Raw genomic sequence first — 26240 nt, forward strand, 5'->3', positions numbered from 1 at the left:
CTCCCGGCGGCGCGGACCTCTCCCGCGGAGCCCTGGGTCTGCATTCCTTTGCGTTTACCACGGACTTGGGGCGGGATCAAAGGGAAAGTGGCCCGAGCCTGTTTAATCAAGGGCTTGTGGACCGAAACCAAGCCTGAGGTGGCGGAGGGCACGCGGGTGAGGGGCCGAGGACGAAAAAGGGTCGGTCCTGGGCGCTGCGCCTTCCTTCCAGCAGGGCGCGGAGCCTCAGGTACCGGGAGGGCTGCACTGACCCGCAGTTCTGGCAGAGGTCAGGCCAGACTGCGCCCGGCGCGGGGAGACACCGAGAAGGCCAGCCTTTCTTCGGGAGGCTGCTTAGCGCTTGTGACCATATTTGGTCTGGTGAGAAGGCATCTTGGCTGCTTGGCCTTCAATTGTCTGCTAGAGCGCAGACGGTGCCCAGAAAGTGCCTCTGTTGCCGGAGGCGCAGCTTCGCCCACGGGTGGGTTGTAAACAACCTTCAAATCATTCACCAATCCTTCATTTCCTCCACGGGGTGAAGGGCCAGAAGGGGTAAAGAAGAAACCGGATCAAAACTGGGTGCTGGAAGGGGAGAGCAGTTGCGCCCCCCTCCCCCCGCGACATCCGCGCGGGTAGTGGGAGGATTGGAATGTCCCTGACGCCCTCCAGGGAGCCTGCAGCCAGGATGGAACACAGGCAGGTGGCTGGGAGTAGAGAGGGTGCGCCAGTGACCCAGAAAAAGCCACCCACCCTCCCACTGCCTGGATAAGGACAAGGGGAAGACCCCCGCCTCGGGGAAGAGGTCTGGCCTGGAGAGACAGCTGCGGGGAAGTGGGAGGCGGCCTCGCCCTCCGCAGCAGCTCAATTCCTTCCCTCCCTGGTCCCTTTTCCCTTACCCGAAAAGAAGAGATGGCTGCAAGGTAAGTTAGGCTCCAGGAGGCTCCCACCCTTCCCACTGACCCAAATAGAGGTTTATTAAAGAAGCCAAGGGGACGATATATGTTCCGCCCTTTGCTCAGCACTGGGCCACCTACACACCGCTTGTTAAATAGAATAAAATTTTATTAAGTTCAGGCATTGTGCCTCATCGCTTTTATAAGGGTGAAACAAAGTCAAAATTAAAATCTCAGAGTTGAAGAAGAAAGGTTTAAGAAAAGACAAGGCCATTTTCTTCTCTTTTTTTTTTTCTTTTTTTCTCCCCCCACCCTTTGGTACAGAGATTGAACCTGGGGACACAACACTGAGCCACATCCCCAGCCCTTTCTATTTTTTATTTTGAGACAGGATGTTGCTGCTAAGTTTCTCAGGGTCTCCCCAAGTTGCTGAGGCTATTCTAGAACTTGCCATCCTCCTGCCTCAGCCTCTGAAGTCACTGGAATTACAGGTGTGTGCCATTGTGCTGGGCTGAATGGCTGCATCCTATCCCAAATTGAGATCCAAAGTGCTCTTGTTCCATTCCTCACAGACTGGGGAAAAGCAGGGCTGCTTTAGAGGAAGACATGGGCTTGGATGAACTTCAAGATAAGTGGAACTTGGGTTGGTCCAGAAGCCCCTGAAACTTCATGTTTCCCGCGCCCACAGGACTGGCAGAGGGGAAGGGAGAACCACTATAGTTCACTTGTGAGTAGAGTCTTTTTGAACTATCTTGAGAGGACACAGCAGTCGCAACATGAGGAAATGAGCTATGGAACTGGAGGCCAGCCATGACTAGGACCAGATGGTCACTAATTCAGAAGCTGTGGGATTGATTTGATGGTGAAAGGATGGAAACTTGAGACCTTGCCTGCTCTAGGAAGGCCTTCACTGCAGCAGGAAGGTGAATGAACAGTAAGATCAAAGCTGGGATTGGATGGGCAAGGATGTACTCTTTATTCCTTACCAAGCTTCAAGAAATAGTGCCCAACACCGTGACTCTAGCTTGTGATCCCAGACACTCAAGAGGCTGAGGGAGGAGGATCCCAAGTTCCAGGCCAGCCTGGGCAAATTAACAAATTAGTAATTTCAGATTAAATAAAGGTACAGGGGTCCTGTGTGTAGCAGGTGTTGCCCATGCAGGGCAGCATGGGGCAGTAGTGAAGTATAATTTCTGAAGCAAAATGCTTGTTTGAGTCACCTCGGTTAGAGGGTTAAGTTCTCTATTCCTGGGTTTCCCCCTTTGTAAATTAGGGACATCAACAGTACCACTCACTATACAAATTTTATCTGTTGACCTGTGACTTGGAATACAAGCTTTGGAGAGACTAACTCTGCTCTCTACATTGGGCAAGTGACCTAGCCTCCCTAAGTCCCAGCTGATTCACTTACAAATTGGTGATGAAGAGGTAATAGTCTGTCCTGCTGCCATGGACTGTGCTTGCTCTGTGCAGCTTATATAGTCCCTCCACTTAAATCTGGACTGAGCCAGGAGAATGCTGCAGTGACCAGTGACATGAGCTAGTGCCGCCCACCCACCCCCTTAAGAAGGCATAGAAGCTTCTGCTTTTGCACTTTTGGGAAGACCTGAGACACTAGATTCAAAAGTCCAACTACCCTGCTGGGGGAACCACATCGATAAAGAGATGTCCTAAGATTAGTGGAGGAGGGGAAAGTCCAGCTACTCAGTATGGGAGCTGATTTGAGCTCTACCCCTACAGGCTGACTGCAGACACCTCTGCAACCTCCCTACCAAATAGCAGCAGAACACAGCAAGCCCTGCCCAGAGGGCAGAATCGTGAGCAAATAAAATAGGTACTGTTTTATGCCACTAAATTTGGGGGGTTTAAAATACAGAATGTGCATTCTGCTGATTAAGATTTTTTTTAATTTTCTTGGTGCTGGGGATTGAACACAGGGCCTAACACAATGCTTTACCACCAACTACGCCCTCATGGAAAATGTAGACCCAAAGAATGGGTAACAAATTCTATATCCCTACTTTACAGATGAGGAAACTGTCTCAGAGAGTTTTAAAGTATTTTGTCCAAGTAAATTCAATGAAATCATGAAAAAAAAACCCTGGGAATCAGCCCAGGGTTCTTAAACCCAGAGCAGAGCACCTTTCTATTTTCCTATCCCGTGTAGAGCCAGGGCCTGGTCCCTGGTGTGGCCATTTTAAATCCTCTTTCTGGGAGAAACTCCTATTTTTATAGGATAATCAATTGAGAGGACACACCTGCCGATATGCAAATCTTTCTCTACATTTGCAAACACTTTCCACCCTAATCCAGCCCCAAAGCTTCCCTAGGCCCACTTCCTCAGGTAGCTTTCTTCAAGAGGCCCCTCCCTCCTTACACAGTGGGCAGCCCAACTGCTGTTCCTTTGGTGCCCCTCAGATCCCTTCCTCCTTTCACACCCCCACATCAGGACCTGATCTCAGATTCTCCCAGGAGCCTCCCAACTGGTTTCTCTGCTCCAGTCTCTGACTCTGTCTCCTATTTTCATGATGTCATTCTTTGGCTCAGGAATTTTTTTGACAATTGCCTGAAAGAAAAAAGTTCCAAGCTGTCAATCTAGCACCAAGTTCTCCCAACAAATTGCCGTCTGGGTATCTTTCTAACTTGCTTCTTACATGGCCCAATGAGAAAGTTTCCTCCGTCCACTCCAGCTAGGCTGTGACAAGCACGTTGGGCCTGTTCCTTCAATACACCTCAGACGGAGTTCTCCGTCTGCTTTGACAAGCCTTCCCCAGTCTCTCCCTTCTTTCTCCTAAATTCTTGTTCTTGCCTTTTCCACTGAGCCACATACCCAGCCCTTTTTATTTTTTATTATGAGACAGGGTCCCGCTAGGTTGCTTAGGGCCTCAGTAAATTGTTGAGGGTGCTCTTGAACTTGTCATCCTCTGCATCAGCCTTTTTTGGCTGGGATTACAGATGTGCACCACTGCACCTAGCCATGATTCCTTGAGCGCATAGTGGTTCTTTCTGATTGTGCCCATTCTTCTCTCAATACCTGTGAGTGTGCCCTTAATGATTAATGAGTACCCCCCACCACTGGCTACAATTGTGTCACTGCCCATCTGCTTGGCTCTTTAACAGGATTAGGAGCTCTTAGAGAAAAGTGAAGAGGACTTGGTTTTCCTGTGAGTACTCTCCAGGCAGATGTGGTCAGTACAAATGGTGGCCTAACACAATGGCCGTTTTTTTTTGTTTTGTTTTGTTTTTTGGGTTTTGTACCAGAAATTGAACCCAGTAGCACTTAACCACTGAGCCTCATCCCCAGTCCTTTTATACATTTTATTTGGAGACAGGGTCTCACTGAGTTGCTTAGCACCTCGATAAGTTGCTAAGGCTGGCTTTGAACTTGTGATCCTCCTGCCTTATCCTCCCTAGCTGCAGGGATTACAGGTATGGCCCCCGTGCCTGCCCTCAGTGGCTCTTGTTCCAACTCTTTTGGGGGGTACTAAGGATTGAACTCAGGGGTACTCGACCACTGAGCCACATCCTCAGCCCTATTTTGTAATTTCTTTAGAGACAGAGTCTCACTGGGTTGCTTAGGGCCTTGTCATTGCTGAGGCTAGCTTTGAATTCAAGATCTTCTGTCTCAGCCTCCCGAACTGCTGGGATTACAGGTGTCATCACCGCAAGGACCTTGTCCCAACTTTTCATCTACCATTTTGCCTCAGCAAAGCCTCAGGTTGCTTTTCTTAGCCTCACACATCATTCCTGCCCCGGGGGCTACTGCCTAGATCCTAGTGACCTATTCCAGCCAAGGTGAATGGTTAGAAATGTGATGTGATGGCTCAGTTATTAGAGGACTGTGGCCCAGAAGCCCTTGGGCAGAACCTGCCTGGACTTGCTGAACCAGTATGGAGAAAATTCCCAAAGTCAGTGTTGGGTCATCATTAGCAACTGAGGAAGAGCAAAACAGATGAGGACCTTGAGTAGATAAATGTTTGAATAATCAAAAGTCCAACTGTTGGCTTGTTTTTATTGAAATACAAGGATTGACAAGTTCACTGGGATATCAGAAGTGATACTTGCATACTTCTAAATGGCCAGATCCCAGCCATCTAGCACAGCCTCACTTAAACCAAAAGAAACTGGTGCATCCACCCTGTTTTGCAGTTACTCTCCAGGTGTAGTTCTCATTGCCTTGCTTCTCTTTGGTATGCTCCCCCCATCCCATACTGCAGAGAGAACCCAAGTACTCTGCCACTGAGCTGCACCCCAGCCCTTTTTATGTTTTATTTTGAGGCAAGGTCTTACTACTTGCTGAGGCTGGCTTAGAACTTGAGATCCTTCTTCTGCCTCAGTCTCCTGAATAGCTAGGATTCTAGGTAAGCACCCTGCACCCAACATTTGTTTAGTGTTTTGTTGCAGGATGTGGGTACCAGGGATTGAACTCAGGGGCACTCCACCACTGAACCACATCCCCGGCCCTATTTTGTATTTTATTTTGAGACAAGGTCTCACTGAGTTGCTTAGCACCTCGCAGTTGCTGAGGCAGGCTTTAAACTCACAATCCTCCTGCCTCAGCCTCCCAAGCCGCTGGGATTACAGAAATGCGACCAGCACCAGGCAGCATTTGGTGTTCTTAATTGCATCATGTACATGATAAGAAGGAAGATGATAATAGATGGGACCAAACAATGTTATCTATTGCTTCAGTAGATAACACTGGGTCAAAGAAGAGAGGAATTCCTAAAATTTAGTCTTTGTCCAACTTTGGTACATTGTGTAAGTTATTTTATCCCTTTTTCTTTTCTTTTTTGGTGCTGGGAATTGAACCCCCAGGGCACTTTACCACTGAGCTACATCCCTACATGCCCAGTCCTTTCTGTATTTTATTTTGAGACAGGGTCTTGCTAAGTTGTATAGGGTCTCACAAGTTGCTGAGGCTGGCTTGAACTTGTGATCCTCCTGGCTTCAACCGCCCAAATCATTGGGATCACAGGTCTGTGTCAGGTCTCTCCATCATGGCTGGCCACTATTCATCTTTTTGCAGGAGAGGGTTCTGGGGAAAATATTTTTCAATGGGGAAAACACACTTTTGAAAATGCTTAACTTATTAAATGCTTATAATAGTGTAGACACAAACTATCAAGCAATATTGCAGAGTTGCCAACTGTAGCATAATCTGTAATAGGGGAAAATTAGAAATTTTCTGCAAGAATAGCAGCTGGGCACAGAGGTTTATGCCTATAGTCCTAGCTACCCAGGAGGCTGAGACAGGAGAATCACTTGAACCCAGGTCTTCAATACCAGGCTGGGTAACATAGGGAAACCCTATCACAAAATTTAAAAAAAAAAAAAACCTGTGGGCAGGGGGAGCCCAAGAGAATGACTGACTACATCCAACAATGAAGTTGATTTTTTTTTTGGTCTTTTTTTGGTATTAGGGATTTGGGAATTTAACCCAGGGGCACTTTACCACTGAGCTACATCCCCATATTTGTTTGTTTGTTTGTTTTGTTACTGGGGATTGAACCCAGGGGTGCTTAACCACTGAACCACATCCCCAGCCCTTTTCATTTTTTATTTTCAGACAGGATCTCGCTAAGTTGTTTAAGGTCTCACTAGATTGCTGAGGTTGACTTTGATCTTGAGATCCTCCTGCCTTGGCCTCCTGACCACTGGGATTAGATTGAACCCAGGTATGCCCAGTATGTGTGTGTGTGTGTGGGGGGGGCGTCTTGCTAAATTCCTAAAGCTGACTTCGAATTTGTGATCCTTCTGCTTCAGCCACCCAAGCTGCTAGGACTACAGACATGTGCCACCCACCTGGTTCCAGTGAAGTTTGTATAGGTATCGGAAAGTATGAAGGTGATACAGCCACATGAAAAAGAGTCTTTAAGTTATTTGATTATTTGATATGATCACAGCAACCCTGGAGTAGTCAGAGAATCAAAAGTTGGAGGCCAGCTAGGGCAACTTAGTGAGATCCTGTCTCAAAATAAAATTAAAAGGGCTGGGAGTGTAGCTCAATCCCTAGTACCACAAAAAAAGTGGGGGAGAGGAACATACCCCCACACATACACACACACATCAGTAAGTTTCTCTCCATATACTTCAATCTGAATAAATGTATCACAAAATAAAACATACATTTTTCCCCCCAGGCTGGCCTCAAACTCCTGGGATCAAGGCAGCCTTCTTCTTCAGCCTCCCAAGTAGCTGGGCAAATTCATGGTTTTTTTGTTGTTTATTTGTTTTGCAATACTAGAGATTGAACCCAGGTGTGCTCAACCACTGAGCTACATCCCCAACCTTTTTTATTGGTTTGTTTCTTTTGTAGTTTTGAGACAAGTTCTTGCTAAGTTGCTGAAGCTGGCCTCAAACTCCCAATCCTCCTGCCTCAGTCTCCCAGTAGACTGGCTAACTGAGTGTTTTCTGAATGCACACTGTGTGCCCAGAGGCAGCCTATCAGGCCCACTTGGAAGAGTTTACCACCTGATGAGGCACTCATTGGTTGACTCCTCCCTCTGCCAGGGGAGTCCCAGGTCTGGTTCCACCAGCTGTTCAAGCCACTCCTCTTCCCTGTCTTGTTTCCCTGTTGTCGGGAGCTAGGTGTGTGCAAGCTCTACCATGACCTCTCTGTCTGCATATTGTCCTGGCTCCAGGTAGGCCACTTGTCATACCTGGTCAAGAAAGGTCAATGTGTGGTTTTTAGCCAAAGAAAAAAGAAGAGGACCTGCCAAACCAAAATGGGGTACAAAGAGGGGGTCCAGGAAGGGCATCTGGCCCCACAGGAGAGCCAACACCATGGGCACAAGCCCAACTCACACATGTTTAAAAATGACAAAATGCTCTTTTAAAAATTCTTATTTCCAGACGATCTTAAATAAGAGGGTGGATTCGTTCTCACAAGGTGTGTGGCCATAATAAATCCTACTTTGATCACATGACTGAAGATGTCACCACCTGGTAATGGTAATTAAAAGTTGTTAGTATTTCAACCACTACAATCATAGTAAGTAACATGTGTAATGTTTTAAATTAGGCTACAAGACAATTTCATGGGTACAATCGCACAAGGACCTCAGAGAAACCCTTGAGAATGGGCAGAGAAGCCTTCCTAGGACCCCCTCCATACAAAGAAGACCCAAGCTTCAGAGAAATATGTCTTGCCAATGGCCATCAACTTGTAATAAGAGAGCCAGGACCTAGGTCCTCCAGGGCCTCCCGGGCTTTCAAATGACACTTCTCATATAACTTCTTAACTGAGTCAGAGTCATAATTGCTTCCTCTTCTGTGAGCACACACGATTCTCTTTTCCTGAAGTGGGGGGGGGGGGAGGGGCGTATTTTCAAAGTCATTTTCTTCCACGGACCCACAGGACCTTGTCACGGTGCTTTGTCACCTAATGGTCATTCAGGGCACAAAGACTCCAAAAATGACGGAGCTGTCTCCTCCCTCTCATTAAATAAACAAAAACTCAAATGTGTCGGAGGTACTTAAAATGCTGTCAGACCCAAATTGTTGGAGTACTTGCATAAACTGAAGAACCCTTTGGTGATATAAATCATCACTAATTAACGTAGAACAGGCAATCCCCCGCCCCCTTTTAAGGATTGTGTCCCTAAAGTTATTTGGTCATTTCCAACTCAGAATGTCTTTCGTGGGCTGGGGATGTGGCTCAAAGTGGTATCGCGCTCGCCTGGCATTCGTGTGGCCCGGGTTCGATCCTCAGCACCACATACAAACAAAGATGTTGTGTCCAACGAAAACTAAAAAAAAATAAATAAATATTTAAAATTCTCTCTCAAAAAAAAAAAGAATGTTTTTCGTTAAAGAAAAACACATATTAATTTCTATGATGGCTAGGCACCCTGGCCACCTCTTGTGCTCCAGATCCTGAGGCCCCACACCTCCCAACATCCTGCTGGAAGCCTCTGGACCTAGAGAACATGCACAGTGCTCTTGAAGGCCCACCACTTCAGGGCTACACGCCACAAAGCCAGCAGCTCCACGTCATAATTCTATCGAATCATCGTCTCCCCACTTTGGAAAAAGTGTTGTAGTTTGGAGCCTGAAGGTCCCGCAGAGGCTCATATATTGAGGAGTCAGTCCCCAGTGCAGCAAGGTCGAGAGCTGGGGCTTTGGGGAGATGATTGGATTATGAGGGCTCTGGTATCATCCGTGAGTTAATCTGATGATGGAGTCATAATCTGGTGACACTATTGGGAGCTGGTGGGGCCTAGTTTTGCAAGCCAGTCACTGAAGGTGTGTCCTGGAGAAGTTGATCTTGTCCTTGGCTGCTTCCTCCTTCCTCTCTGCTTCTGGCCTGCCATGGAGTGAGCATCTCTGTCCATTTATGCTCTCCCTGCCCTGATGCTGTCCCTCGCCACAGGCCCATAGCAATGGAGCAGCCAATCAAGGACCGAAACCTCTGAAACTGTGAGCCAAAATAAATCTTTCCTCCTCTAAGTTGTTTTTCTCAGGTATTTTGTCACAGTGACAAAAAGCTGACTAATGCACAAAGAGTTAAGGCAAGAGAAATCTTATAGGTCATTCTGCATATTTCCTTCCACCTCCCATTTCCTGTTTTATAGGAAGGAAAAGAATCTGAAAAGAATTTAAAAAAAAAAGAGAAAAACTGAGAAGATCCCTGATATACCCACCAACTTACTTAAAATTTTTTTTCTGTCTCCCTGTCTGGCCTCAAACTCCTAGGCTCTAGTGGTCATCCTGTGACAGCCTCCTGAGAGCTGGGACCAGTCTTGTACCACTGTATCCAGGAGGAAACTTCTATAACTGCTGTCGATGAGAGTGTAGGTGGAGGCTCTGCCCTGGCTCAGGTTGCACCTGGAGTTCAGCATTAGAGGTGACAGTGATTCAAAATCTGCTGAGCTGACATGGAACCCCAAAAGTTAGCTGCTTAATGGCTTTCAAGGATAAAGGCCCCTAGTTTTTTAATCATCCATTTCTTTTGTAAATATAAAAGACTACCTCTTTTCAGTTAGACAGGGTGACTTGTACCTTTCAACAGGGAAGATGAAGTTCTTTGTCTAATATTGCAAACACATTCTCAGGTGAGAAATCTGTCACTCCCACCGGCCCTAGGATGGGTACATCAAGGTGCCCAAGTGCTGACATTCACAGCTTCACATCACGGCCCAGGTCAAATTAGAAGTGATGGAGCTCATTCTCAGAACAAAATAAGTAGCCGCCAATAGAGGAAGGCGCTTCCAATAAATTCTCTGTTGATTCTGGGGCAATAGCTTTGTTGGCTCCTCCGTAAGAGCTCCCTCGGACACTCCTCTCTGAGAAAGTGTCACTTGGGTTTCAGGGCTTTTTGTGTCAGTGTTTGAACACCCCCAATGAGACTGCCAAGAAGTCTCCGTCGCTTGGCTGGAAAAATCAGCATGATCTGGTGGCAAACGGCATCTTTGCTGATGAATCCTGCCTTTGACTCTGGGCAGCTTGGCCATCTGGTGACCGTGCAGCCTCCAGAGCACGGGTGGTGTGGAGAGGCCTGGCCCTTCACCTGCATCACCAACAGCCTTGGGGCAGAGACAAGGGTTCTACTCAGTCTCTTCCATCTCACCCTCCCAGGAGTTTCATGGGAAAAGTAATAAGAAGAACCTCACATATAGATGTTTTCCTTGCATGGGAACCTTCTTGGTGACTGCAAAATCCCATCAAGGAACATCCCAGCCAAGGTTATTCCTGCACCAGTCACATTGATTTGCAGCCTGGGAGCAGTGGGCGTCAGTCTGAGAACAAGAGTTCTCTGCCTTTCTGCTCTCACACAAGCATCTGAACTCAAGGCCTCACTTAAACCAGAAATCTTCATTCTTCTGAAAATGCCTCTTCATTTGAACTTATGATTCTGTGACTTAAAGAGACAGAGTCCCGGTTACTAGCATCCATTGAGAAGTGAAAGAAAGGAAACTAAATTAACCCGGAAAAACTCTGAAGGTGGTCTTGGCCTTCTGAAAACCGAGAGGTAGATCTCTGCTTCTCTGCTACAAGTTCTAGACAAAGCTAAACCACTCTGTAACCAGCCCCCAGGACAGTTTAATTACAATAATCAACATCCATATTTATACCATATTAATAAGGTAGGTATCTGTTCAATCTTCAGTGAGTAAACTATTCATGAAAGAAAAAAACTGGAGAAAATCATAAGTCCTTGGGGGTCAGTTCAGGTTCACCAGGAAGCAGACACCAAGCCTGAGAAGAGCAAGACATGAAAACAAAAAAGAGCTAGCCACAGTGGGTTAAAAGGAGAAGGAAGAAAAGCAGGTCAGACCACAGGAAGGGAACCAGGCAGGAAAAGCCTCTGAAGCACAGCTCTGAGGCAGGCTCCCGGGGACTCCAGGCAATCACTGACTGACTAGTGGAGATGCCCTATGATGCAGCCTGGCTCGACTCTAGCACTTGGTGGAGGGAGCCATCAGCAGAGGAGGAGACACAGCCCTGGGGTGCCCAGCACTATATGTTCACAGGTAAATAGACAATGGACAGATGGATAAAGGAAATGTGGCCTGTATGGACAATGGAGTTTTAATGCTATAAATAATGAAATTTTGTCATTTGCAGGAAAACAGGTGGAATTGGAGATCATCAGGTTAAGTGAAATAAGCCAAACTCAAGACAATCATGGGTTGGATGCTCTCTCTCATATGAGAAATCTAGAGAGCAAAAGGAGGGGGAAAGAAAAGTAAAAACCCAGATCTTGTGAAAACAGAAGGGAGAACAGTAGAGGATGGGCTGGGGAGGGAGGAGGGAAGGAAATCCTGTCACGTGCACATATGAGTATATCCCACTGAAGCCACCATCACGGATGATCACAAGGTGCTACTAAATTTTGTTTTAATGTCACAGTCTGTCCGTTCACTGCAGTCGCCACAGCAGATTCTCCACTGAGTGGCTGGGGGCCCTAACCAGTCACCCACCTGGCCTCCACACACTCCACACACTGGTCCACTTTAGGAACGCAGTTCCCCAGGTTCCCGTGGGGTTCACCTCCTGAAGGGAAACTAGGAGAGAGAAGTCGGTGAGCAGACCGTAGTCCCTGTCACCGCCACAGCTGTTGAAGCCGCAGCCTTCATCTCCTTCCTCTACGGGTCACTCTGACCCTCCACATCCAATGGTGTCACTTCTGCAGATGCCAACAGGCAGTCTGGGACACAGCTCAAGTCTTCACTCCCAAGCTCCAGGACCCGGGATCACAGCAGACTGGGGTGCCGCCAACGTGCCTTCAGAGTGACACTGACCCGGAGAAGGAGACCAGAGGGCTGGGGGTGGGGGGTCCTGGCCACCACACTCCTCCCTGCCTCCCTGGGACAGAGTGGCCTCAGCACCTCCCAGCCAGGGGGCGATGGTTCTTCGAGCCTGCTGGTCCCTGGACACGGGAGTCTCAAGTACCTAGGTGGCCTTCGTAGGCCATAGTGCACTGGTACCCCTGCTGTGTCCTGTTGCAAGAGTCCAGAGTGAGGCTGACTTGCTTCTAGCCCTTTGTTTGGGACCCATCCTTCCTCCCATCAATGGCATGGCCTCGCAGCAAGGTCCCTATAGAAGGTAGCACTGCTCCCTGAAGCCAGGACCTCACCTGCACAGCACTCCTGCTACAGCTCTGCCTCAGCCACCTCCACTGTCCACACAACCCACGCCTTGTCCATGGCTTCTGGGGGGTGGCCTTCACACCTTGTGCTCCCACCCACCCACCTACCCACCGCTGCTTCACACCTGTTGGTTTCCAGGTCAATGGCTATCTCTTCAACCTCTTTTCTTTTATCATATTTTTCTTTTCTTTTTTTTTGAGACAAGGTCTCCCTATATTGCCCAGGCTGACCTCAAATTCCTAGTTCAAATAACCTTTCACATTAGCCTCCCAAGTAGCTGGGACTACAGGTCTCACCACGGCACTCAGTTATTTTCTCATCTTCCAGAGGCCCCTCTCGTTCCTCTCTCCTCTCCTCCTTGCTGATCACTATCCACTTTTGACTTGCACCCATGTACTGGGTCAACCAATCCATGACCATGCTTGTGCTTTCTCCCTCTCCAACTGGCTGGGGTCCTGCAGAGAGCAAAGGGAGCCTTTGTGTCCATGTGGATGAGGTGAGAGTGCCTCCTTGTCCTGCTCTGGCTAATCCCAGATGAACCGCTTCCACCTGCCGAGGACTGTTCTTGAACTTGGCCAGTTTAAAATGATGGAGCCAAAGCACCCAGCTCATATTAGGCAATTCTGAATGCACATCCTTGGGTGACTCCTGGAACCTGGTAGAGCACCCCGAGGTGTCTTTAAATGTCTAACTCTCTGCTGCGAGTTGGCCTGCTCTAAAAGTTTTAGGGCCTGCCCTTCTCCTACTGAGGCTTGCCCTAAGTCGTCTCCAACACTACAGGCTCTGGCAGTGGTCCAGTAACAAGACTGCCTGCATCAGAACCTGTGATCACTGTAGAGCCCTTTCCCCCTCTGGGCCTCACTCAGAGAGCAACCTCCCGTGTCACTGGAGAGTCACTGGAGACCGGCTGCAATCCGAGGCTCGGTACAGAGTGTGCTGCCTCCATTACCAGAGGCCCTCTGCACTTCTTTTCTTGCAGTAGAGGTATAGGATGCAGCATGCTCTCTTACTCTGGGGAGGCTCCCCCCAAACACCCCTGGTCACTGAAAACTCATACATTCTACAGAAATTTACTGGTAGGTCCAAGGCCCTTCAGAGGGTTTGTCTCCACCACTTTGATATCCATGTCCCTCACCAAAGCCTTCAGAGTAAGAGTCATGGCTTACTCATCCTGACAAACCAGCACAGTGTCACTGGTGTGATAGATCAATTTGAGGTCCTCTGCTGTCCCCAGGGCCCAGATCCACATCTGAACCATCTCTAAGAGGATGAAAAAGTTAACATGGCCCTCAGGCAAAATTCTAAATAGTACTCCTTTCACTTGAATGCAAACTGTTTCTGATCCCTTTTTTCTAATTGGAGTGGAAAATAACTCAATTGCCAAATCGCTGGCCTCATACCTTGTACCCTGAGGCCTTACTAATCTCTAGCAAAGAAAAAGTTGCTGGGATCCTGGTAACTGCAATCATGGTTGCTCCTTGTTTGAGTCTGAGGTATCTGTGATCATTTTCTGGGATCCAGATTGGTGAATTCAACAGAGATACAACAGGTACCGCCACTCTTCTGCACCCTTTAGATCTCTAATGGCAGTACCAACCTCTGCCAATCCCTACTCTCACCCCACTCTCAGGCTGCAATATGGGTCTTGATTGCCATTCTCTAGAGCCGGGAAGTTTGGCAGGGTATCGTCTCAGATCTTCTACTTGGTGTTTTTTACTATGATAGCTCTGAACCCACTCCTCCAAGGTCAAGGACCCAATGTGGAAATCAGTCCAAACACCAAGAGCATCAATCTCAAATATATATTCAAAGACTGGAAAAACAGCCATTCAAGGGTCCACAGTGGGTCAGACTTCAGCCAGAACTTTATTTATCACCCTTCGATATACTCTAACAGTGAGGAGGGGCATGATAATGGTCAGGTCTCTAGGTGTTAATGTCAACTCAGAACATGTCCCTGAAATATCTGAGTATTCTCTTTCCCTAGGATATAGTCATGCAACTAAATAGCTTTAGGTCCTTCAGAATATTACTGGGGAACCTTAAAGCATTACTTGAAGGTGGTTTGTGATTAAATAAGAATTCACAATGAGGCTTGACTCCTCAACACAGCCATGGGAGGTGGGAACTGGTAGAGGTATTTGGTCCTGTGACTGGAACCCTCATGAATGGGTTTCTGCTTTTCTTGAGACAGTGAGTTTCCAATGAAGTGGTTTAGTTACAGCAATGGCAGGCCATTAGAAACCAAGTCCACCCTCACAGTCTGCTTTCTCTGCAGGCCCCACTTCCCGTTCGCTTTCCACTGTGAGTCCAAGCAGCATCACACCCTCACCAGAAGCTGAGCAGATGTCAGTGCCATGCTCTTAGACCTGCCAGCCTCCAAAACCATGAGTCTAAATAAACCTCTTTACTTTGTAATCCAAGCAGTCTCAGGTATCCTATTATGGCAACAGGAAACAGACCAAGACACTTGCTATGGTGTTCCAGGATCCCAGCTCCTGGGGACCTGGCCACCTCTTAGTCAATGCCTTCCTGAACTGATCATTGGCTCAGGCCTTAGCAAAGACTGTGAATTTTTCCTGGGGCAAAATTCTGTCTCCTGCTCCCTCATTCCTTCCTTGTTCTGATTTAGATGTTAATTAACACCCTCCAGGTTATGTAATACACTCAGAATGTTAAGAAACCTATGGAACATTCTAAAAGCTATTATTAAATGTCAAAGGTAACCAATTTAAAAGGCAATTTTACTTAATAATAATACATTATTTAAAGCCATGAACTTCTACTCCTAGGTATAAACCCCAAAGAAATATTTTGGTACATTCACCCAAAGACATGGAATTTTCACATTCACAGATTTTTTAAAAAGCTCCAAATTGGGAATACCATTCAAGAGTAGATTGAGCCAGGCATGGGGGCACATGCCTATTGAAAGGCGAGTGACTCACCAGAGTCGGAGATTCAACCAAGAGATTTATTGGGGGGCTTCCCGAAGGGGAAGAAAAGGAGAGGCAGAGAGCAGAGAGAGGAGAGGAGGAGGGCAGAAAGGAGAGAGGCAGAGAGCAGAGAGGAGAGAAAGAAGAGGAAGAGGGCAGAGAGTGTGAGCTTTCAAGCTTGGCCTTAAGAAGGGTTGCGTATGCCATGTGGTAGGTACTGATTGGCAGGGTGACTCAGGAAGATGATCTGCCATTGTGTCCCCAGGGGATTGTCCAGAAAACTTTTGAATTTACTGCCCTTCTGAGAGGAGGGAGAGGGGTAAGGGATTCTGTGATGTTCTCGCAAGATGGAAACCTAACTTCTGCGGGGAGTCTCCCACACACCCAACACCTAAAATGCCAGTGATTTGGGAGGCTGAGACAGGAGGATTGCAAGTTCAAGACCAGCCTCAACAATTTAGCGATGCTCTAAGCAAGCAAGACCCTGTCTCAGGATAAAAAATAAAAAGGGCTGGGGATGTAACTCAATGGCAAAGTGCCCCTGGCTTCAATCCTTAATGCCAATAAATAAATAAATAAATAAATAAATAAGAGCGACCCTTGAGTCTATACTGTACAATTACATTTATGCAAATTACAAAAACAGGAAAACCCAATCTGTGTGGCTTGAAGTCTAGACAATGATCGCTCCTGGCAGGAGCAGGGGCGACAGGAAGGCCCTGGGCAGGCTTGTCTGTAGACACTGGAAAGATCTGCCTCTTTGTCCAGGTACTAGTTCCGTGGTGTGTTTGGCCTGTGAGAATTCACCTCACTGTGCTCAGGATATGTACATTTCTGCACGTACATTAGACATCATCAGGAAGCTTAGAGCAGATATTTGAAGCCAACAGAGGAGAATCTCCGAACACAATTCCCAAACTCTGAGGGGCGTCACAATCACTCTTTTCCCAAACCTACAGAATCTGGGGGAAGAGTGGTGATTGAAGCCTTTGAAGCCTGGTGTGACCCCTTAGGACAGCCTTTCAGCTCACTTATGGCGGCTCTGTGAAGGAGGAGTTTCGAGGACCCCAGGGTCCTGAGCTGCTGGGCTCTCTGTGGACCCTTTCACCCCTCCAACAGTAGCCAGTAAGACTTTGTACTTTCAGCCAGACATTGCACAGTACTTAACAAATGTTTAACTCATGAGTCCTCAGGACAACCAAGAAGGAAAGGTTTGAAAGGAAAAATCAAACAGCTCTCCTCCTGTGTCACGAGAAGTGGGTAGACACCTAGCCGGGCAGCACACCTGCAGGCTCCTGACACCCAAGCCTGTTCTTGGGTTTGAACCCTGTCTAAGGTGACCTGGACAGTGGGCTTCAAAAGCACACTAGAAAAGCTCTTGCTCCTTCTTCCAGGCCAGAGAGTCCATGAACCTTTCAAAGGAGGTTTGGTTTTGGTCTTTACAGTTTCTTAAGAAGCCTCTTCAGAGGTTTGAAGATCCTCTAAAAAAAATCTTTATCCCCTGGCATGCCCCCATAAGAATTTTTGAAACCATGAACTCTTCTTCCCCTCCCTCCCCTCCTCTTCTTCCCCTCCCTCCCCTCCTCTTCTTCCCCTCCCTCCCCTCCTCTTCTTCCCCTCCCTCCCCTCCTCTTCTTCTCCTCCCTCCCCTCTGCTCAATCTAAAGTTCCTCCCTTCTTCCCTTGCCCCCTGCCCATTATGGATGAGCGTCCACTTATCAGAGAAAACATTTGGCCTTTGATTTTGGGGGATTGGCTTACTTCGCTTAGTATGATAGTCTCTAATTCCAACAATTTACCTGTAAATGCCATAATTTCATTCTTCTTTAAGGCTAAGTAGTATTCCATTATGTATACATACCATAGTTTTTTATCCATTCATCTATTGAAAGGCATCTAGGCTGTTTCCACATTTTAGCTATTGAGCTACTATAAACATTGAGGCTGCATCTCTATAGCATGCTGATAGATCTTTTGTTTGTTTGTTTTTTAAGACAGAGTCTCTCTAAGTTTCTGAGGGCCTCACTAAGTTGCTGAAGCTGGTCTCAACCCTGGGATCCTCCTGTCTCAGCCTCCCACATTGCTGGGCTTGTGGATGTGCACCACAAACATATGCTGGGTCAAGCTCTTAGCTTAGTAGTCAAAAACTTTACATTCTTTCCTTCTCTCCTTAAGTTCATGTTTCTGTTCTACCTCTCCCACACACTTTTAGCCCAAATATTATATTTTTATACTTAAAGGCCTCATTCATTTTGTTATACTTCTCAGCAATAAAAAAAGTTTCTAAATTTATTTCCTGCTCTTGTAACATATTTTTTTAAAATTTTAATTGAGACATAGTAATTGGACTTAAGTATGGGTTGGATTTGATGTGCCATGTGAAACATCTGTCAGGAGAATGGCACACCCGCGCCTCAGACATCATCATTTCTTTATGCTGGGACTAGTGCTGCTAGTCATTGTCCACCACAGTTCCTGGGCTGGTGCCATCAGCCCCTCCTCCCCCCTCCCCAGGCCGATCTCTACTGCTTTGAGATGAACTTTTTAAGCTTCCACATATCTCGTGTATTTTGTTAGGCTGAGCTGTAATAACATAGCTCCAAGTCTCATAAGGCCCAACACGGTCAAAGGTTATTTGTGAACACAGTCCTGCCTAAGGTACCCGAGGAGCGGAGTGCTCCCTGCACCCGGGAGTCCCAAGCCAGGCTCTTTCATCGCCATCACTGAAATGGCTAGTGACTGGCCACTTCTGGCGCCTGCCCTTCCTTCTTCTAGAGCTTCATTCTGACTGCAGAGCTAGCGGGTAAAGGAGAGAACAGGAGGAAGGGGGCCTGGGAGAGTCCACGGGGCCGCCTGGGGGGACCACGTGCCTCTGTTCACACAGGACAGCCAGAACAATTTCACCACCCTCCCCCGGCAGGGGAGGTGGGAGAGCAGGCTAACCGGAACCCAAAGGAGAGGACAGTGGGGAAAGTGGCCGCTAAAACGTCAAGACTTCTTTATTATTGTAATTATTAGTGTAAAATTTACCAAAATAAAACACACATATGAAACATTGACATGAGTAACTATTAACCATAAAAAGAAAATTTTTATTAGTAGTATGTATCTTTTTTTTTGTTTGTTTGTTTTTTGGTACTGGTGATCTAAGGGGGGGGGTGTTTTACCACTGAGTTACATCCCTAGCTATTTTTATTTTTATTTTTTAAGGTTTTTATTTTGAGATGGGCTCTCACTAAATTGCTGAGGCTGACCTTGAACTTGCAATCCTCCTGTCCCAGCCTCCTGAGTTACTAGAACTATGCTTATGCACCACTGTGCTAGTGAAGCACAATTCTTAATAAGACGAATGTACCTATTTTCAATTAGTTCATATGTCTCAATTAACAGCATCTACTTTACTATTACTCTTCATATTTATATTTGTTACCACTGAGAAATTTTCATATAAGTAATAGAATAGGGCTGGGAGTTGTGGCGCACTCAGGTAATCCCAGTAGCTGGGAAGGCTGAAGCAGGAAGATCCCGAGTTCAAAGCCAGCCTCAGCAATGGTGAGGTGCTGAGCAACTCAGTGAGACTGTTTCTAAATAAAATACAAAATAGGGCTGGGGATGTGGCTCAGTGGCCAGGTGCCCCCGACTTCAATCCCCAGTTCCCCACCCCCAAAAAGAATAGGAATGAAAAAAGCTTTTTGTAAATGCAATCTTAACTATTTGGGCGTAACTGATCTTATTTATTATTAAATTATTTATCATTTTGTAACAAATAATTTTGCAATATGTCACTCAATATCTGCTTTAACAATACATTTAACAACTCAAATTAAGGATTCCTTCAATTCTATGGGAAGTTGTCTAATAGGAGCAATCTAACTTGCAAAAGGATTAGTTCCTAATCATTCACTTCGACAAATTTGGGAAATTCACTAAAAATTTCTACTAAGATTTGTCAAAAGATTATATTGCTATATTCTCTTTCAAATAAAAGTGTCATGTTTACTCTAATATGTAAGAACTGGCATAATAAAAAACATTCCTTTCAATATGCTTTTGCCAGTACACTATTTTTTAAAAAAAAAATGCTTTTTTTTTAAATTTGGGGGTTATTTGGGGGACGAATATACTGGGGACCAAACCCAGTGGCCCTTTGTTATTGAGCCACATCCCCATTCCCTTTTATTTTTTCAAACAGGGTTTTGCTAAATTCTAGGGTCTTGCTAAGTTGTTGAGGCTGGCCTCAAACTGGCAGTCCTCCTGCTGGCCTCAAACTTGCAATCCCCCTGCTTCAACCTGCCAAGTTGCTGGGATTACAGGTGTGAGTCACTGTACCCCACTTAACACATTTGAAATAACATTTTGGTCAGAAGCTCAAAGCTGTATATTTAGCTTGTTCAACAATTCAATATTTATGGGAAATATTTTCCATACAAAGAAATTGGAAAAGGCAGCCCTCATTGTCAAATGAGGGCTACTCAACTAAACACAGTCTGTGGGAAAAGCCTAAGATTAATTAAAATCATTCAAATAAATGTCAAAATGCAATTTGAGGAATAAAACGAAATCACCAAGAAATTATGAAACACGACTTGTGAGACAGATTACTGAAAGCAATGGACCAGGATGCAGAGCTAATGAAATAAATGCATCTATGAAAAATGTAGAAGACAATTTTAAAATGCAATTTCTCATTATTAAATTTGCAATAATACAATAAAATGTGGCTGAAATTTTAAGCTCTTTATGAAACAAGGAATGAAAGACATTCTGGCAGTCCTGTGGTAAGTGTGGGTGTGTATCTTGTTCTGAGACTGAATTTTGAGGAACATTCAATGAAACTCATACGTAAAATCATATATAAAAATCAGAAAACCACGCATGATTTTTAGAGCTTTTATTATTAACTTTTCCTAAGTGCATAATGAAAGAGAATGAGCGACTAAACACCAAACATCTGGTAGCTAGGATTTTATTTAGAGTTAACAGGAGCGAAAATGTGTCTTAAGAAGAAATTGACTATTCCTGGGATAATACTCCACGATGTAGGGTGGTGGGAGCAGGTTTCCGTTACGCGGTCCCTTGTTGTCTACACCATTCCTTGCTGTCTACACAACCTGAGCGGATTGCGCGGATCTTCTCCGGGGTCAGGAAGCGGCCAGGCCCAGCGCCCCGGGCCAGCGCCTTCCCTCCGCCGTCGGCGCCCTGCAGGGTCCGGCCTGGGCGCCAGCTGTCCCGGGAGCGGCAGCCCCGGGGCTCCGGACCTCCCCTCGGGCTGACAGCCGGCGTCGCGGCCTCTTCGGCCGAGCGGGGCTCCCTCGGCCCGGGTGGCGACCCCTGCCCGGCCGATCCCTGCCTGGCCGACCCCTGCCCGCTCGCTGCGGCCGGCGGCGCCTCCCGTCGCTGCCCCTCAGGCCCCGGCGTCGGAAATGTAAGGTGAAAAAAACGACTAGTTTTCAGAGAGAACAACGTGAAGATCTGGAAACTGATTCTTACAATCTGCTCACACCCCCTGGAAAGTCGCTTAGCCTGAGGATTGATCTTGAAGGAACATGTCTGTGTCTGGTGCCATCTGCGGAAATCCCCTGCCCACGTTTTCCAGCTGCAAGCTGAGTGTTCCTGGGCAGGGGCAGCTCAGGGCAGGACACTGCCTGGGACAAGCGGTTCATCCGCACACGTGCGCAGCCTGGGATGGACCCCAGCACCACAGTTTTCCTGGCGTTGGCTTTCGACATTCCAAACTCCAATGGCTTTCTCCTTCTGACATTCTATTCTTTGAAAATTCTACTGGTAAGTCTGTTTTTCTGAAGGTTAGAACCAATAAAGATTAGAAAGAATATAGAACCAATAAAGATTAGAAAGAATCATTTTTAAACAAAAGGACTCTATGGCAAGGCAGTATTTCTGGAAGCTGAATCTGGCAACATCGAGGAAGGTGGACTTGGGCTGTGAGGGAAGGAATTTGAGGAGGTCAGTCAGGAAGCTCTTGTACTTTACTGGAGGTGGATACAAGGCCTCTGTCCCAGGTAGCAGGAAGGAAAATTATTTTCTTTCTGTTTTTTTTTTTTGTTTGTTTGTTTGTTTAGTTTAATTTATTTATTCATCTTATTTTTTGGTCCTGGGGATTTAACCCAGCTGTACTTCATCACTGAGCTACATCCCCAGCCCTTTTTATTCTTTATTTTGATACAGGGTCTTGCCAGTTTGTTTGGGGCCTCACTAAATTGCTGAGGCTGGTGTTCAAGTTGCCATCCTCCTGCTTCAGCCTCCTGAATTGATGGGATTACAGATGTGCACCCCACACCCAGCTTTGCCTTCTTTCTTGCTAGTAGAACTCCAATTTAATTTTGGTCTCCTTATTTTAGAGAAGATTCCTTTATCCCTGGCTCAGGGGTACATCCGGATGATTCTTCATCAATCATGATAACCTCACATTCTTGCCAGTAATTGACTTTAGATGAGCATGTGGTCCAGTTGGGAGCATGGAGGTGTGAGGGGGAGTGTGCCAGGTGACATCTGGAAGGCTTTCTCCATACCTTCAGACAGACAGGAGGAGACACTGTCTGCTCCATCCACACAGGTGGGCCAGGGTGATGCCTCAGCCCCCAGAGCCATCTCGTAACCCAAGGGCAGCTGGTCTGGAGGAGGTGAGGAGAAAGGCGGGGATGAACAGAAAGGCTGAAGCAACCAGGGCCTTGTTCATGGGTTCAGCCACCCATCCTCCCATAACTTAGAGCTTGTGTCACCAGAAAAATAATGGCACAGAGAGAGAAGGGCGGGGGGGGAGTCAGAGAAACCATGGGTGTCACCAGTGGCTGGTGTGAAGAGCAGTGGTGTGTTGAGGGGAAATGGCCAGCACTTAATTAGAGATACAGGAGTGGGGCTAGGTGACATCAGGGTCCAAGATGTCCCTGTGGAAGTCCTTTGCAGATACTATAGGGTTTCCGTAGGAGATCTTGGTAGAAAACTGGGCAGTCTTGATATCCAAATCCAACTCCTCTGAGAGGAGTCTAACACCAGAGGAAAACGAAGACACGATCAATGTTTAAAGTGAAAGGAGAGATGCGGTGCACACCTGGAATCCCAGAGACTTGGGAGGCTGAGGCGGGAAAATGGCAAGTTCAAGACCAGCCACAAAACTTAGCTAGACCGTAAGCAACTTAGAGAGACTGGCTCAAAATAAACAAGAGAAAGGGATGGGGATGTGGCTCAGTGGTTAAGCACCCCTGGGTTCAATCCCCAGAACTAATGGGGAGGAAAAAAAAGAAAAAGAAGAAAGGTGTGTCTCTGCCAACCATTGCTTAAGATAAAGATCTATTTATATTCCAGAACAGAAATCCTGGGCCTTCAAAAAGAGAAGGGAAGAACCCAAAAATCTCAGCATTGATCCTTCATCAATAAAATTTGATATAAATATTTCCAGACAATTTAAGGATTTTAGCATTTCTGGTTTTAAAAAGTACTCCTAGTCATCTCCTATCACTGCAGCAATCTGAAAGTGCATCTCATTCTCATAAAGGTCTGCATAATCTTGAACAAATCAGACTGTGTTCTTTTGCAGAAAAAAAGAGAAAAGAAAATCCATTAGAGTAGATGACCTGTTGATTATACACAGCTGCAATTGTCCATTTTTCATAGCTCTAATGAAGTATCTAAGGCTGGACAGATTTATAAGGAAAAAGTTTATTTTACCTTCTATTTTGGAGATTCAGGGGCCCAAATCTTGTAATATACTTCTTGCTGGCAAAAGACATGTAAAATGTCCTTTAGTTTTTTGAACTGGGGACTGAATCCAGGGGTGCTTTACCATTGAACAACTTCCTCAACCCTTTATAGTTCTTATTTTCAAACAAGGTCTTACTAAGTTACCCAGGCTGGCCTTGAACCTGTGATCCTCTTGCCTTAGCCTTCCAAGGTGCTGAGGTCACAGTCTGCACCACTGCTCCAGCTTGTGCAGGTTTCTGTATTCCGCTTCCAGTCCTAACAGCAAGCTTGCCTGGGAGATATTGTCAGCCCAGGAAAAAAAAAAAAAAAAAGATTAGACAGATTGAGCAATCTGCCCAGGGCCACAGCTAGCTGTAATCCTAAGGCAGGTCTGCATGTTTTCAAGGCACCTGCCCTTTCTGTCACATATCACTGACTGAAAGACAGAATAGGGGCTGGGAGCATAGCTCAATAGTAGGGTGCCGCGTGCCTTGCATGCATGAGGAGGGCCCGGGTATGATCGCCAACACCACGAAAAGGAAAAAGAGAAAGGGAGCAAAGAGCAGGTAAAATGGTGGGCCTGGGAATGTGCAACCCTCATTAGTGGGAATCTGCACAAGTCAGGGATGGAGCAACCTGAAAGATGGGGTCCAACCTGATGCTACTGCCACCTCCGTTCTCAATGGCTACCTGAATACTCTTAAGACTTAAATGTAGAGGGCACAGTCCCACAGTAGCCTGACATCCACTACAGGAGCAATTTCACTTCTGCTAAAATGTCTTTTTCCCAAAAATACACTGACAGAAGAGACCACTGCAGATGCAAGCGGCCCTGGGGCTTCCTAATCAGTTGACGATCTCAGGGTCCTGGCTTGGCATCCATGCCACAGCCTTTTCTGCCTTCCATATGCTGACGAAGACGAATGTGTACCTACAGAGTTCATCCCAGCCTGACACTACTTAAGTGTCCTAGTGGTGTCCCCATAGACACTTCTAAACTTGAGTGCACCTTCCCACCCTCACCCATGACCTATATTCATCCAACATTTCCTCTCTTGGGAAATGCCACGATGGTCAACGGGTTATTGAAGCCTGAAACTTGGACACGGTTCATATAGTTTCCATTCATCCTTCTTCCACCTACAGATTCCACCTGGTAAACATTTTCTTTAATTTAATGCATTCCAACTTTTGGCATACAATTTAAATTTGAGACTTGTTTTAACTGAAATAACTTACTTCTAGTCTAAATAAGCCACGGTTGGTCTTTTTGTTTGTTTTGTTTATACTGGGGACTGAACCCAGGGGCACTTTACCACTAAGCTACATCCCCAGTCCATCCATCCATTTATTTATTTATTTATTTATTTATTTATTTATTTATTTATTTATCTATCTATCTATCTATCTGTCTGTCTGTCTATCTATTTTGAGGCAGGGTCTCACTAAGTTGCTAAGGGTCTTAGCTGCTGAGGCTGGCCTCAAATTTGCAATTCTCCTGCCTCAGTGTCATCCCATGTCACTTCGATAACATGGGTGTGTCACTGTGCCCAGCGTACCAGGGAATTAACACCTGACAAGCCAGGAATAGTGAGACCTAAGCTCCAGCAGCTCTGCATCCAGGGATTGAGATGCTGAGATGGGAGATTCAGAAGGCCCTGTTTCTTGTCTCTCTTCCTTTGGCTTCATTGAAAACTGACTTCCTGAGTGTCCCTGTCCCTTCAGCTCTGAGAGGTCAGAGAGTTGGCCCAAGGTCACATGGCTGTAAGAGATCAATGGTATGAATCCAGCCCTCACTGGTGAAGTGCTTGTTTCTGTAGTGGTGTGTTTCCAGGGGTCTCACAGCCCACAGTGCAGTGCCGGCTTCCCAGGACTGCCTTGCCTCACTTGGACAGGACGGGGGCACACAGGAGCCAAAGGCTGGGCAAGGAACTAGAGAACGAGAGGCAGGAGGACCAGGGGAAGGCAGCACAGGGCAGCACTCAAGGCAGATGGTGGGTGGGCTGGGCTGTCAGCTGGTAGTGCCCTAGAGAGACGGTGTGAAGTGGAACGGGAGCCACTGAAGACCTCCCTAAACTTCCTCATTGATTTATTTTCTTTACCCATTTCTCTTTCTGTCTCTTGTCTTTTTTTTTTTTTCCAGAACTAGGGATTGAACCCAGGGACATTCTGCCCTGAGCTACACCCTCATCCCTTTTTATTTTGAGGCAGGGTCCTGTTAAGATAAGCAGGCTGACCTCCAACTTGGCATCCTCCTGCCTCAAATAGCTGGCATTATTAGTGTGAGCCACTGAACCTGACTTTTCACCCATTGCTTGAAACAAACAAACAAAACAAAAACACCTCATGTTCCAGTTGCTCCCCCCACACACGCTGCCCCCAGATCACCCCTGGGCACTCTGCCACTGCAGCTCCAGCCACCCAAGAAGCTCCCCACACTTCCCACGGAGGAATTCCCTCTCCCCCCTCCGCCTGCCCCCTTCTCCTGGCTCACTCATCTTCTTGACTTCTGGGCCTGGACTCCACTTTTTCAAGCACCTTCCTGAGCTCTCAGAGTTGGGTCCATGCTGCCTGCTTTGACAGAACCCCAGCTCATCGCAGCTTATCCTGTGGCTCTTCAGAACCTTTCCACTAGGCTGAGAGGGCGGACCTTGCTCCAGGCCCAGGTGGCACCCTCACAGTCTACCCCACTAAATACAAAGTCAGGGAATGAATACAGGCTCCAGTGCTATGTAGCTATTTGAGCAGCTACTGAGCTCAGTTTGGGAACCTGTAAAATGGATTATAAAACTGGAATAAAAATGCAGACTGGGCACATGTACTAGTCTCCATTTCTTCCCCAAGAAAAGACCAAAAAAATTTAATTAAATTTAGTTAAAATGCAGCAATAATCAGGAGACTTAAATGATATAACATATTTAAAGTCCCTGGGCTGGGGTTGTGCCTCAGTGGTTGTGGCTCACATGTGTGAGGCACTGGGTTCGATTCTCAGCACGGCATATAAGTAAGTGAATGAAATAAAAATCCACCAACAACTAAAAATTTTTTTAAAAAATAATAAAAAATAAAGTTCCTGGTACCTCTGGAGTAATTAAACAAAATTGTTAACTGCCGCGTCCGGCGAAATGGACTGAGTCCGGC

This window comes from Spermophilus citellus (genome assembly GCF_964194105.1).
Source record: "Spermophilus citellus genome assembly, chromosome: 7".
NCBI classification, from domain to species: domain Eukaryota; kingdom Metazoa; phylum Chordata; class Mammalia; order Rodentia; family Sciuridae; genus Spermophilus; species Spermophilus citellus.